Source organism: Carcharodon carcharias, chromosome 22 (genome assembly GCF_017639515.1).
Source record: "Carcharodon carcharias isolate sCarCar2 chromosome 22, sCarCar2.pri, whole genome shotgun sequence".
In the NCBI taxonomy this organism is placed as follows: domain Eukaryota; kingdom Metazoa; phylum Chordata; class Chondrichthyes; order Lamniformes; family Lamnidae; genus Carcharodon; species Carcharodon carcharias.
In genome coordinates this window covers 36,532,189-36,545,017 of record NC_054488.1, presented here as the reverse complement: position 1 = coordinate 36,545,017, position 12,829 = coordinate 36,532,189, and the positions used below count along the sequence as shown (strand labels likewise).

Genomic DNA, 12,829 nt, shown 5'->3' with positions numbered 1-12,829 from the left:
CACATGTAGGGGAAAGTGGTGGTGTAGTGGTGATTGTTGTAATATGCCTTTAAGGGATTGCAGCATGGCATCATTAGAAGGGAAGTGTATCATGAGATCCAGTTTTAGTTTCAATTTTGCTTCTGAGCAGACACACACAGACAGGGTTCTGCTGCTTGTGTCTTCAAGTCTTATACCCATGTATATCTATTCTCATGTGCCTAGTCTTAATCAATAAACCCACAACCCCCAAAGATTGTTAGGATAAGCCTAGCAATTACAGACCAGCCAGTTTAACTTCTAGAAACATTTATGCAGGATAGAATTAGTAGTCACGTGGAAAAATATGGGTTGATAAAGAAGAGCCAGCATGTCTTTCTAAAGGGGAAATCGTGTTTAACTAACTTGATGGAGTTTTTTGAAGAGGTAACAGAAAAGATCAATGAGGGTGGTGCTGTCGATGTGGTGTACATGGACTTTGAAGAGGCATTTGACATAGTGTCACATAACCGACTTGTGAGAAAGGTTATTGCTCATGCAATAAAAGGGACAGTAGCAATGTGGATACAAGATTGGCTGAAAAATAGGAAGCAGAGGGTAATGGTCAATGAATATTTCTCAGGCTGGAGGAAGGTTTGTAGTGGAGTTCCCCAGGGGTCAGTTTTGGGATCCTTACCTTTCCTGATATATATTAATGATCACTGGACTGGCAATCCAAAGGCCCTGGCTAATGTTCTGGGGATATGGGTTCAAATGCAATTAATTCAAAGTCAATTAATAAATCTGGAGTTATAAAGCTAGTCTTAGTAATAGTGACCATAACACCTATCATCTGTAAAACCCACCTGATTCATCTTTAGGGAAGGAAAATCTGCTATCCTTACCTGGTCTGGCCTAAATATGACTCCAGACCCACAGCAAAGGGGAATTGCCTCTTCACTTCCCCTTGAAATGGCCTAGTAAGCCACACAGTTCAAGGGCAATTAAGAATGGGCAACAAATGCTGGTGTTATGAGCGACACCCACATCCCATGAAACAATAAAGAAAAACAAAAATACCAATTCCTGTCGACTTCACAAACATTGAACAACTCTGCAACTACCAAGAACTTCATAAACTCAGACAGAGCCAGTAGAAATTAATCAGAAATTAACCTGAAGATTGTTGCTGCTCCCTTTAAATAAGATTAGTGGTGGAGGGTTGGGGGAGGGGTGTGTCCTTCCTGCTGCTGAATGCATGTTTAAGGGAGGGTCTTAGCTGGAGTGGTGAGATTGAAGATGTTTGTGTTAGTGTAAATTTGTGATGTACACTAAACATCATGATCTACCCACTTTGCAAAATTCCAACACATGTTCATAATGCCACGCTAATGGCCTCACCATGATGGCATTCAGCATGGGCATGCCAGAAGTGTGCATGCATAATGCAAATGCCATTTTGTTACCAAATTGACACCTGTAGTGACAAAACTACGGGTGCTGTGGAGCCCAATTTCACAGTCAAAATATTTCTGATAAACGGGAAAAAAACTAGCATTCTGTTTTTACACTCTGAGACACAAATTAGAGTGTTGAATATCCACACCATGCTCTCAGCCTCATCTTGCACAAAGCTCCAGGAGGAAAATTATCAATAAATCATGCAAGGAGGGAACTTTGTAATTCTTACCAATGTGGATGCAAGCTGTTAGAAATGTTATTGATTCTTCTTTAGCAAGCTACCTAATCAAATAAGATTGATTGGACATCATGAATCTTCATTGATAGAAAATTAAGCACACAGTCAACCTGTGTGTTGGGATGCAGCTACAGATATTGAGGTTGCTGGATAAGGGAGAGACACAGCCAATACTTTCTGTTCCTCACTTCATTTCATAAACTCCCCACCTAACAACATTGTGAGAGTAACTTCATCACCGCCTTCTCAAAGGCAATTAGTGATGGGCAACAAATGCTGGCCTTGCCAGCAACGTCCATGTCCTTTGAAGTATATTTTAACTTTAGTTTGTGTGGATATTCATTGCTGGGAATAATAAAATGGGATAGGGCTGTAAATGGATCAGCAGATGGCACAAAATAAACTGGTGACAAAATATATGAGCAGAATTTTGCCCTCATCGGGCGCACTCAGCGGGCAGGCCCAGGAGTAGACGGGAAGCCACCGCCTTTGATCAGGCCCTGACCACGATTTCACGCTGGCTGACCAATTAACGCATGCTACAGCGCTCAGCGCTGCTGGGGTGGGGGCTGGAGGAGCGCGAGACCTGAAGTTAGCGCATGCGCACGAGTGCACACAGTAAAAGCTCCCTGAGGCACATATAGCTGCCTCAGGGAGCTAAAGAATTTTCAGCACTCAAAATAAAGAAATGAAAAATAATGGAAACATGTCCCCTCATGTGACCCTGTCACATGAGCAGGGGCAAGTTAAATAGGATTGCATTAAGTTTTTATTTTTTAAATCACTGGTTGAAACCTCATCCTGCCCATGGATGAGGTTTCGCCAAAAATGCAAAGGCCGCTTGGCCTTTTCATTCCACTCGCCATCAACTGAATGATTGGACAGGCAGCGAAAAATTGTACTTAATTAATTGATTAAGGGCCTTAATAAGCCACTTAGTTGTCGGTGAGCGCGCTGCCGACTCCCGCACTCGTCGATCGAAATATCGTGTGAGTGCGCGTGTCATGCTGAGCAAAAAATTCTGACCTATAATACAAAATGACCTGAATATATAATGGAATGCATAAAAATAACCTACAGAGCATGATCAGAGCGTGTAACTTATTCCTGGCAAAATATCTAAGGTAGAAAATTTGATTTTATAAAAATTGGTTCTCAGGATGTGGGCATTGCTGACAAGGCTGCATTTACCTCCCAACCCTCATTTCCCTGAGAATGTTTTTTTTTATTCATTCAAGGAAAATGGGCTTCGCTGGCTAGGCCAGCATTTATTGCCCATCCCTAATTGCCCCTCAGAGGTTGGTGGTGAGCTGCCTTCTTGAACCGCTGCAGTCCACCTGGTATCGGCACACCTACAGTGCTGTTAGGGAGTTCCAGGATTTTGACCCAGTGACAGTGAAGGAACGGCGATATATTTCCAAATCAGGATGGTGAGTGGCTTGGAGGGGATCTTCCAAGTGATGGTGTTCCCATGTATCTGCTGCCCTTGTCCTTCTAGATGGTGGTGGTATTGGGTTTGGAAGGTGCTGTCTAAGGAGCCTTGGTGTGTTTCTGAAGTGCACCTTGTAGATGGTACATTGGTACATACTGCTGCCACTGTGCGTCAGTGGTGGAGGGAGTGAATGTTTGTGGATGGGGTGCCAATCAAGTTGGGTGCTTTGTCCTGAATGGTGTCATGCTTCTTGAGTTTTGTTGGAGCTGCACTCATCCAGTCATGTGGAGAGTATTCCATCTCACTCCGGACTTAAGCCTTGTGTATTGTGGACAGGCTTTGGGGAGTCAGGTGGTGAGTTACTCGCCACAAGATTCCTATCCTCTGACCTGCTCTTGTAGCCACAGTATTTATATACTTAGCCCAGTTCAGTTTCTGGTAGACTGTGGTGGTAGACTTTCTTGCTGAATTATTCGAGTGGCTTGATACAACTGATTGACTTGCTCAGTTGCTTCAGACAACAACGAAGAGCCAAAGATATTTGTATGGGACTGCAGTTACATATAGGCCATATTGGGTAATGACAACAGGTTTCCTTCTCTAAAGAACACTAGTGAACTAGTTTAGTTTTTATGACAATCCAATAGCTCAGTGTGACTATTAAGTGGGCAGAATCAAAAATATCTCAGAATAAAAATAATAAAAGTAATAGATTTTTAAAAATTTATTCTTTCATGGGATGTGGGTATCACTGGATAGATCAGCATTTATTTCCCATCCCTAACTGCCTTTGAAAAGGTGTTGATGAGCCACAACCTTGAACCGCTACAGTCCATGTGGTGTAGGTAAACTCATGGTGCTGTTGGGAAGCAAGTTCCAAGATTTTGACTCAGCGACTGTGAACAAATGGTGATACAGTCCAAAGTCAAGGTGGTGTGCAGCTTGGAAGGGAACTTGCAGTTGGTGGTTCTCATTCATATGCTGCCCTTGTCCTTCTAGGTGGTAGAGGTTGTGAGTTAGGAAGGTGCTGTCAGAGGAGCTTGGAGAGCTCCTGCATTGCATCTTGTAGATGGTGCACACTGCGGCCGCTGTGCATAGGTTGTGGAGGGAGTGAATGGGGCGCCAATCAAACCAGCTGCTTTGCCCTGGATGGTGCCAAGCTTCTTGATTGTTGTTGGAACTGCACTCATCCAGGCAAATGTAGAGTACTTCATCACACTCCTGACTTGTGCCTTGTAGAATGGTGGACAGGCTTTGGGGAGTCAGGAGGTGAGCTACTCTGCAAAGCATTCCCAACCTTTGACCTGCTCTTGTAGCCACCGTATATGGCTTATCCAGTTCAGTTTCTGATTAATGGTAACCCCCAGGATGTTGATTGTGAGAAATTCAGTGATGGTAATGCAATTGAATGTTAAGGGGAGATGGTTATATTCTTTCTTGTTGGGGATGGTCCTTGCTTGGCACTTGTGTGGCACGAATGTCACTTGCCACTTATCAGCCCAACCATGGATGTTGTCCAGGTCATGTTGCATATGGACGTGGACTGCCTCAGTATCTGAGGAGTCCTGAATAGTGCTAAACATCAGCGAACATCCCCGCTTCAGACCTTATGATGGAGGGAAGGTCATTGATGAAGCAACTGAAGATGGTTGGGCCTAGGACACAACCCTGAGAAACTCCTTGTGCAATATCCTGGGACTGAGATGATTGACCTCGTACAACCCCTGCTATCTTCCTTTGTACTAGGTATGACGCCAACCATTGACTTCAGTTTTGCTAGGGCTCCTTAATGCCACTCTAGGTCAAATGCTGCCTTGAGGTCAAAAGCAGTCACTCTCACATCGCCTCTTGAGTTCGGCTCTTTTGTCTATGTTTGGACCAAGGCTGTAATGAGGTCAGGAGCTGAGTAGCCCTGGTGGAACCCAAAATGACCATCAGTGAGCAGGTTATTTCTGTATAAGTACTGCTTGATGGCACTGTAGACGACATCATCCATCACTTTGCTGATGATTGAGGGTGGACTGATGGGGCAGTAATTATTCTGGTTGGACATACCTGGGCAATTTTCCACATTGCCAGGTAGATGCCAGTGCTGTAGCTGCATTGGAACAGCTTGGCTAGGGATGCGGCTAGATCTAGAACACAAGTCGTCAGTGCTATTGCCAGAATGTTGTCAGGGCCCATAGCCTTTGCAAGATCCAGTGCCTTCAGTCATTTCTTGATATCATGTGAAGTGAATCAAATTGGCAGAAGATTGCCATCTATGATGCTGGGGACCTTAGGAGGAGGCCAAGATGGATTATCCACTTGGCACTTCTGGCTAAAGATGGTTGCAAATGCTTCAGCCTTGCATTTTGCAATGATGAGCTGGCCTCCCCCATCATTGAGAATGGGGATATTTATGGAGCCTCTTCCTCCAGTTAATTGTTTAATTGTCCACCACTATTCACGACTGGATATGGAGGACTGCAGAATTTAGATCTGATTCGTTGGTTGTGGGATTGCTTATCTCTGTCTATCTCATGCTGCTTAGCTTGTTCGGCATGCAAGTAGTCCTGAGTTGTAGCTTCACCAGGTTTACACTTCATTTTTAGGCATGCCTGGTGCTGCTCCGGGCATGCCCTCCTGCACTTTTCATTGAATCAGGGTTGATCTCCCAGCCTGATGGTAATGGTAGAATAAGGAATATGCCAGACCATGAGATTACAGAGTGTGGTTTTGTGCAATTCTACTACTGCTGATGGCCCACAATGTCTCATGGATGGCCAGATTTGAGTTGCCAGATCTGCTCAAAATCTATCCCATTTAGCACAGTGATAGTACCACACAACAGGATAGAGGTTATCCTCAATGTGAATTCAGGACTTCATCTCCACAAGGATTGTGCAGTAGTCACTCCTACCTATGCTGCCTTGGATAGATGCATCTGAGATCAAGTAGGTTTTTCTCTCTTGTTGTTTCTCACACTACCTGCCGCAGACTCAGTCTAGCAGTTATGTCCTTGGACTTGGGCAGCTCGGTCAGTAGTGCTGCTACCAAGCCACTCTTGGTGATGGACATTGAAGTCCCCCCCCCACCACCAGAGTACATTCTGTGTCCTTGCCACTCTCAGCACTTGTCTTCAAATTGTGTTCAACATGGAGGAGTATTGATTCATCAGCTGAGGGGTGGCATGGTAGCTGGTTATCAGCAGGAGGTTGCGTTGCCCATATTTTACCTGATGCCATGAGAATTCATGAGGTCTGAAGTCAACGTTGAGGACTCCAGGCAAACTCCTTCCTGACTGTATGCCACTGTGCATACCACCTCTGTTGGGTCTGTCCTGCCGGTCGGACAGGACATAACCAGGGGTGGTGATGGTAGTGTCTGGGAAATTGTAAGGCACAATTTGGTGAGTATGACTACGTCTGGCTGTTGCTTGACTAGTCTGTGGGACAGCTCTCCCAATTTTGGCACAAGCCCCCAGATGTTAGTCAGGAGGACTTTGCAGGGTTGAGTTTGCCATTGTCATTTACAGTGCCTAGGTCAATGTCAGATATTCTGTCTGGTTTTATTCCTTTTAGGTTTTGTAGTGGTTTGATACAATTGAGTGGCTTTCGAGGCCATTTCAGAATCAACCACATTGCTTTGGGGTCTGGAGTCACATGTAGCCCAGACAAGGAAAGGAGGCAGATTTCCTTTCCTAATTGGCATTGGTGAACCTGATGGATGTTTACAATAATAATGGTCATCATTACAGAGACTAGCTTTTAATTCCAGATTCATTGATTGAGTTTAAACATTTCTATCAGGTGCCGTGGTGGGATTTGAACCCATCTAGGGTTTTCTATATTACTAGTCTAGTGACATTACCACTACGCCACCTCTTCTCCAATTGGTGATTTGGAAATTAATACTCATTAATTCCTAACGATTACTTTAAGATTTTTGCATTCAGATAATTGCCGGTATTTCTCGAATTTCATTTTGTAATTTGAAAATTAGATATTTATAGATCACAACCTTAGCAGATTAAAATAGAAAGAAAAAATGGATACTGTTAACTCTACATAAACTATGGGTATGACTGAAATCGAATTTCAATGAATCAAGTCTCTTCCAATTAAGTCTCATTATATGAATCTCTTATTCAATTATAACTATTAAAGGGAATATTGTTGGGAGAGGAGACATTTAAAGTAAAATAATCCCTCAAGAGAGAATATTTTAATAAAAAAGTGAGGTATAAATATCACAGCTGGTTAAAACAGAGCACAGCTAAGCCATCCAAACCAGAAAAAATTGATTCCCAGTCTATCTGTAATTAGCTTCAAGATGGTGATAGGGTCATAATTGACTACAGTACCCCTAATATTGGCCAGATTCTCATTCTTGATTGCCAAACAGTGACCTGTGCTGGAAGTTTGGGAGATTGGACTACCTGCATGGACAGGATGGGGTTTGGTTTGGGGTTGATTCTTCTCATGGTTGAAATGTCTTCTAGGCAAGGGAATTATGATGCCAAAGAGTGAGGGGGTGAAAAACATTCAAAATTAAAATTGAGGTTTTGAAGATGCCAACTCTCTGACAGCAGCCGCATCCCCCTCTTGCAGTCAAAAATGATGTTTGTGAGAGCCACCATACAGGGGCTCCAGGCAAAAATAAAACAGCTTGGAGGAGGCGTTCATTGAACCAAAGTATCATCATCCTATACCTACACCTTAGCAAGGTAGTCTCTCCTGTGTACAACATTTTGTCAAGTGTTTTCTGTCGATTTAACTGATTAATGAATAATTAAATAAACTGGATCTACAAGTTGGCTATTTTTTTATCTGACGTTTATAGGGATTTGAATTCAAATATAACTGTAAAACAAAGATAATATTTCCTGGCCACCTAGTCACACGTCTATCAAGACAATTTCTTAGAAAATGAATCTGATTTCCATTTTGCTTCTTTGTTCAATATTCACACAGTGGACAGAAGATTTTTCCATGTTTACCCATATCTTAGTGCTCCAAATCATCCATTAGGTAGGACGCACTTTATCAAGATTACTGACAGTGGAACATCACCACCTAGTGGACTGAAACAAAATTAATCAATCCTGCACTCCCTACTTTTGGAATGATTATTCCACACAGGAACTGTGGCTATGAAACACAACACATGGCATTGTGTGCAATGCCATCTTGGTGCCCATATAAGTACAATGGTTAAAGTGAGGAGGAAACATTTGTTCTGTGGTGTGTCTTATTTTGACACTGTTACGAATACTACATGATACTGGAACAGGATATTAAAAGGATATGAAAGACGTTGACCAAAATTTTTAATCTCTGAAATTTATACTATGACTGCCAGCCCTACCACATTCATCCTCCGGGCACACAAATGGCAGTTGCTTTGTCTCTTTCCTGTTCTTCCTTCGTTAGCCAATTTTCTCCCCTCCTCCTGCTCTTCTTCTAGATGTGTAGATTCCTTATTAACATGCCTTCATAGAGAAAGAATTCCCTCTGCTACCCTGTCCAAATGGTCATTCTTAACATGTTTGCCCTAACAGTGAGTGTTGTCAGGTTATTTGACTGAACAAGGCATCATGGGTGGACCTAACCCTATCCTCACTGAAAGTTCCCACATGTGCAGCTGTGGATTAATAGTGATCAGTCATGAGAACGCTAACATTTTCCTCATCATTGTAAAGACTCTGAAGTCACTTTTTGTGTCACTATTTTCACCACAGTTGACATCAACTAGCTTATCATACAATCATAAAATAATACAACACTGGCCATTCAGCAATTGAGTCTGCACCAACTCTTTCAAATGTGCATAACATTTGGCAGTGGAACACTTTCTGGTGCACGAAGTCTTTACACAACTTTTTTATGTATTTGCAGATATACCAGGTCATTATTCAGAATAAATCAGGAGTATCATGCCAAGAAATGCAGCGTATATTATTGCTGGCAGGGCAAGTCATTTCTTGGACAATGCGCGCTCATTGATTAAACACAAGTAGGGACGTAGGGTGGCCACTTGGATAGTCAATATCTGTGCTCTTTAAACTTCCAACAGCTCAACACTTTGTATCTGTTTACATATGGACATATGAATTAGGAGCACGAGTAGGCCATTTGGCCCCCTGAGCCTGCTCCGCCATTTGATGGGCTGATCTGATTGTGGCCTCAACTCCACTTTCCTGACTACCCCACACCCTTTAACTCTAATGACAATTAATAATGTATCTAACTTAGCCTTAGAAATATTTAATGACCCTGCCTCCACTGCTCTCCAGGGAACAAAATTTATAAACCAATGACCCACTGAGAGAAAAAAACCTCCTTATCTCTGTCTTAAATGGGAGACCCCTTATTTTTAAATAGTGTCCCCTAGTTCATATCTCTCCCACAAGAGGAAAGATCCTCTCAGCATCCATCCTGTCAATTCCCCTCAGGATCTTATACGCTTTAATAAATCCTAAACTCCAATGGATACAGATCTACCCTGCCTAACCTTTACTCATAAAATAATCCCTTTATTCCAGGAATCAGTTGAGTGAACCTTCTCTGAACCGCTTCTAATTCTTTCTCAAGTAAAGAGACATTCTGAATATGGTCTCACCAAGGTCCTGTACAGTTGTAGCAAAACTTCTCTACTTTTATATTCCATTCCTCATGCAATAAACAACAACATTCAATTTGCCTTCCTACTCACTTGCTGTGCCTGCATATTAACTTTTTGTGATTTGTGTACCAGAACACCCAGATCTCTCTGTCCTGACAATTTTTTTGCCCACTCACTTAACCTATCTAAATCCCTGTGTAGACTCTATGTCCTATTCACAATTTATTTTCATTCCTATCTTTGTGTCATCAGCAAATTTAGCAACCATACATTTGATCACTTCATCCAAGTCATTTATGTAGATTGTAAATAGTTGAGGCCCCATCATTGATTCCTGTGGCAGCCACTGGTTACAGCTTGCCAACCAGAAAATGACCCATTTATCCCTACTCTCTGCTTCCTGTTAGCCAACCAATTGTCTATCCATTATAATATGTTACGCCCTATACCATGAGCTCTTATTTTGTGTAGTAATCTTTGATATGACACCTTATCAAATGTCTTTTATAAATCCAAGCACTCCACATCTACAGGTTCCCCTTTATCCATGTTACTTATTACTTCCTCAAAGAACTCTAATAAATCAGTCAAACATGATTTCCCTTTCATAAAACCATGTTGGCTCTGCCTAATTGCATTAAGATTTTCTAAGCGCCCTACTATAACCTTCTTAATAATAATTCTAACCTTTTCCCTATGACGGACGTTAGGCTAGCCGACCTGTAATTGCCTGCTTTCTGTCTCCTCCTTTCTTGAATAGAGGAGTTACGTTTGCTATTTTCAAAAGTGATGGGACCTTTCCAGAATCTAGGGAATTAGATGAAATCCATCAGGTCCTGCTGACTTGTCAGCCTTTAGTTCTAATAATTTTCTCAGTACCCTTTCCCTTAATGATTGTAATTGTTTTAAGTTTCTCACTCCCTTTGATCTCTTGATTTACAAGTATTTCTAAGATGTTATTTGTGTCTTCCACAGTGAAGACAGACACAAATATCTGTTCAACTATCCACCATTTCCTTATTTCCCATTACTAATTCCCCATCCTCACTCTCGGGAGGACCCACACTTACTTTAGTTACTCTTTTTAAATACTTGCAGAAACTCTTACTATCTGTCTTTATATTTTGAGCTAGTTTTTTTCTCATACTCTAATTTCTCCCTTAATACTTTTTTGGTCATTCTTTGTTGGTTTTAAAGAACTCTGTTCATCTTCTGACCTAACTCTAATCTTAGAATTGTATGCTTTTTCTTTCAATTTGATACTATCTTCAATTTCTTTAGTTAGCCGAGGATGGTGCATTTGTCTCCTAGAGTTTTCCTTTCTCACTGGAATGTATTTTGGCTGAACATTATGAAATATCTCTTTAAATGTCTGCCAGTGCATTTCACTGACCTACCCATTAACCTATTTTTCCAGTTCACTTTAGCTAGCACTGTCTTCATGCCCTTTGTAATGGCCTTTATTTAAGTTTAAAACACTAGTCTTAGACCCACTCTTCCCTTCCTCAACCTGAATGCAAATTTTAGTCATGTTATGATCACCGCTATCTAGATACTCCTTTATTATGAGGTAATTAATTAATTCTGTGTCATTGCACACAACCAGGTCCAGGCCTGCTCTCTGGTTGGCTCTAGAACATGCTGCTCTAAGAAATTATCCCGCAAAGCACTATATGAACTCAGCTACCAGACTATTTTTGCTGATTTGATTTGTCCAATCTATGTGTAAGTTAAAAATCACTCATGATAATTGCAATGCCTTTCTTAGAAGTTTCTGCTTAATTGTCTATATATAACAGGAGAACATTATATAAAACAACAAAGGGATGCAGAGGTGAAAAAAAGAACTTGCAAGGAATATCAAAGTTAACTGCACTAACACTTTCTGGAAACATATTAAGAAAAGGAGAGTAGGGGTGAAAATTGGTTCATTAAAGACAGGTGCAGACAAATGGAAAACCAATGTAAAGCTAAAAATGAAAAAAATAAATGGTTCAATAAAGGGTCAAATAACTGCTGGTATAAAAATGCAGCTTAAAAAGGAATCCAAAAAGTACGTAGACAACATTTGCATTTGCAACAGGAAATACTACATCATATTCTTAAAGTACCAACGTTTAAAGGGTAGAACATGTCTTTCCCAGGAACACTGATTTTGTATAACCTTACAAAACACTTAGTACATTCTGGTGAAAAAGATATGAAATTGCAGCTTACTGCAGTTATTATTCATCTAGATAAACGTCAGGCACTAGTGAAGTCACCACATGTTCTGCAAAAGCTCTCATATTCCATTTAAAATCCACACAGACAAATCGTGCTCAGCAGGCCTAAAGCTTTCTGACCTGATTTCTCAATCGCCCAGTGTCTGATCTGAGAAGGCACAACCTATCTCTTCTAACCTTTTTAAAAGTTACATTAAAAAAACTGTCTAAAATCTGCATTGTCAGCATCTGCTGCAGCACAACATTACTCAATGGGAATTGCAACTTCATATAAAGCAGTTTTCAGAACCCATTGCCTATGACTTTGGCCGGAATTGAATTTTTAAGCCATAAATCTCCATTGAGTCAGTAACTGCCCTTAAAATTGATATGTGAACTCATATTGTATGGTTAACTGCTCCCCAGCTTAGTCTGATCATGGAGGAGGAATATTAATAAACAGTTTTCATCTTTTAAAATGCTTTCAGTGAACTTAGTAGTATTTAAAATTTTAAAAGAACATAATGTCAGCATCGTACTAGTAGCTACATCTCTTGGCCTTAAGCCAAGAGGTTTTTGCAACACCAAGGCAAATCTTCTAGACTTGCCATTGTACCTTCAAAATAATAAATGGTTTGAAACAAAAACAGAATTACCTGGAAAAACTCAGCAGGTCTGGCAGCATCGGCGGAGAAGAAAAGAGTTGACGTTTCGAGTCCTCATGACCCTTCGACAGAACTTGAGTTCGAGTCCAGGAAAGAGCTGAAATATAAGCTGGTTTAAGGTGTGTGTGTGGGGGGCGGAGAGATAGAGAGACAGAGAGGTGGAGGGGGTTGGTGTGGTTGTAGCGACAAACAAGCAGTGATAGAAGCAGATCATCAAAAGATGTCAACAACAATAGTACAATAGAACACATAGGTGTTAAAGTTA

At 41.3% G+C, this 12,829-nt stretch overlaps 1 protein-coding gene across 1 annotated transcript in view; it reads right to left on the bottom strand.

Annotated features, from left to right (window-relative positions):
- Window positions 1-12,829, bottom strand: part of LOC121293660 (alpha-1,6-mannosylglycoprotein 6-beta-N-acetylglucosaminyltransferase B-like) — a 1,251,241-nt gene that overhangs the window by 265,117 nt on the left and 973,295 nt on the right. The gene's annotated exons all lie outside the window — the stretch shown is intronic.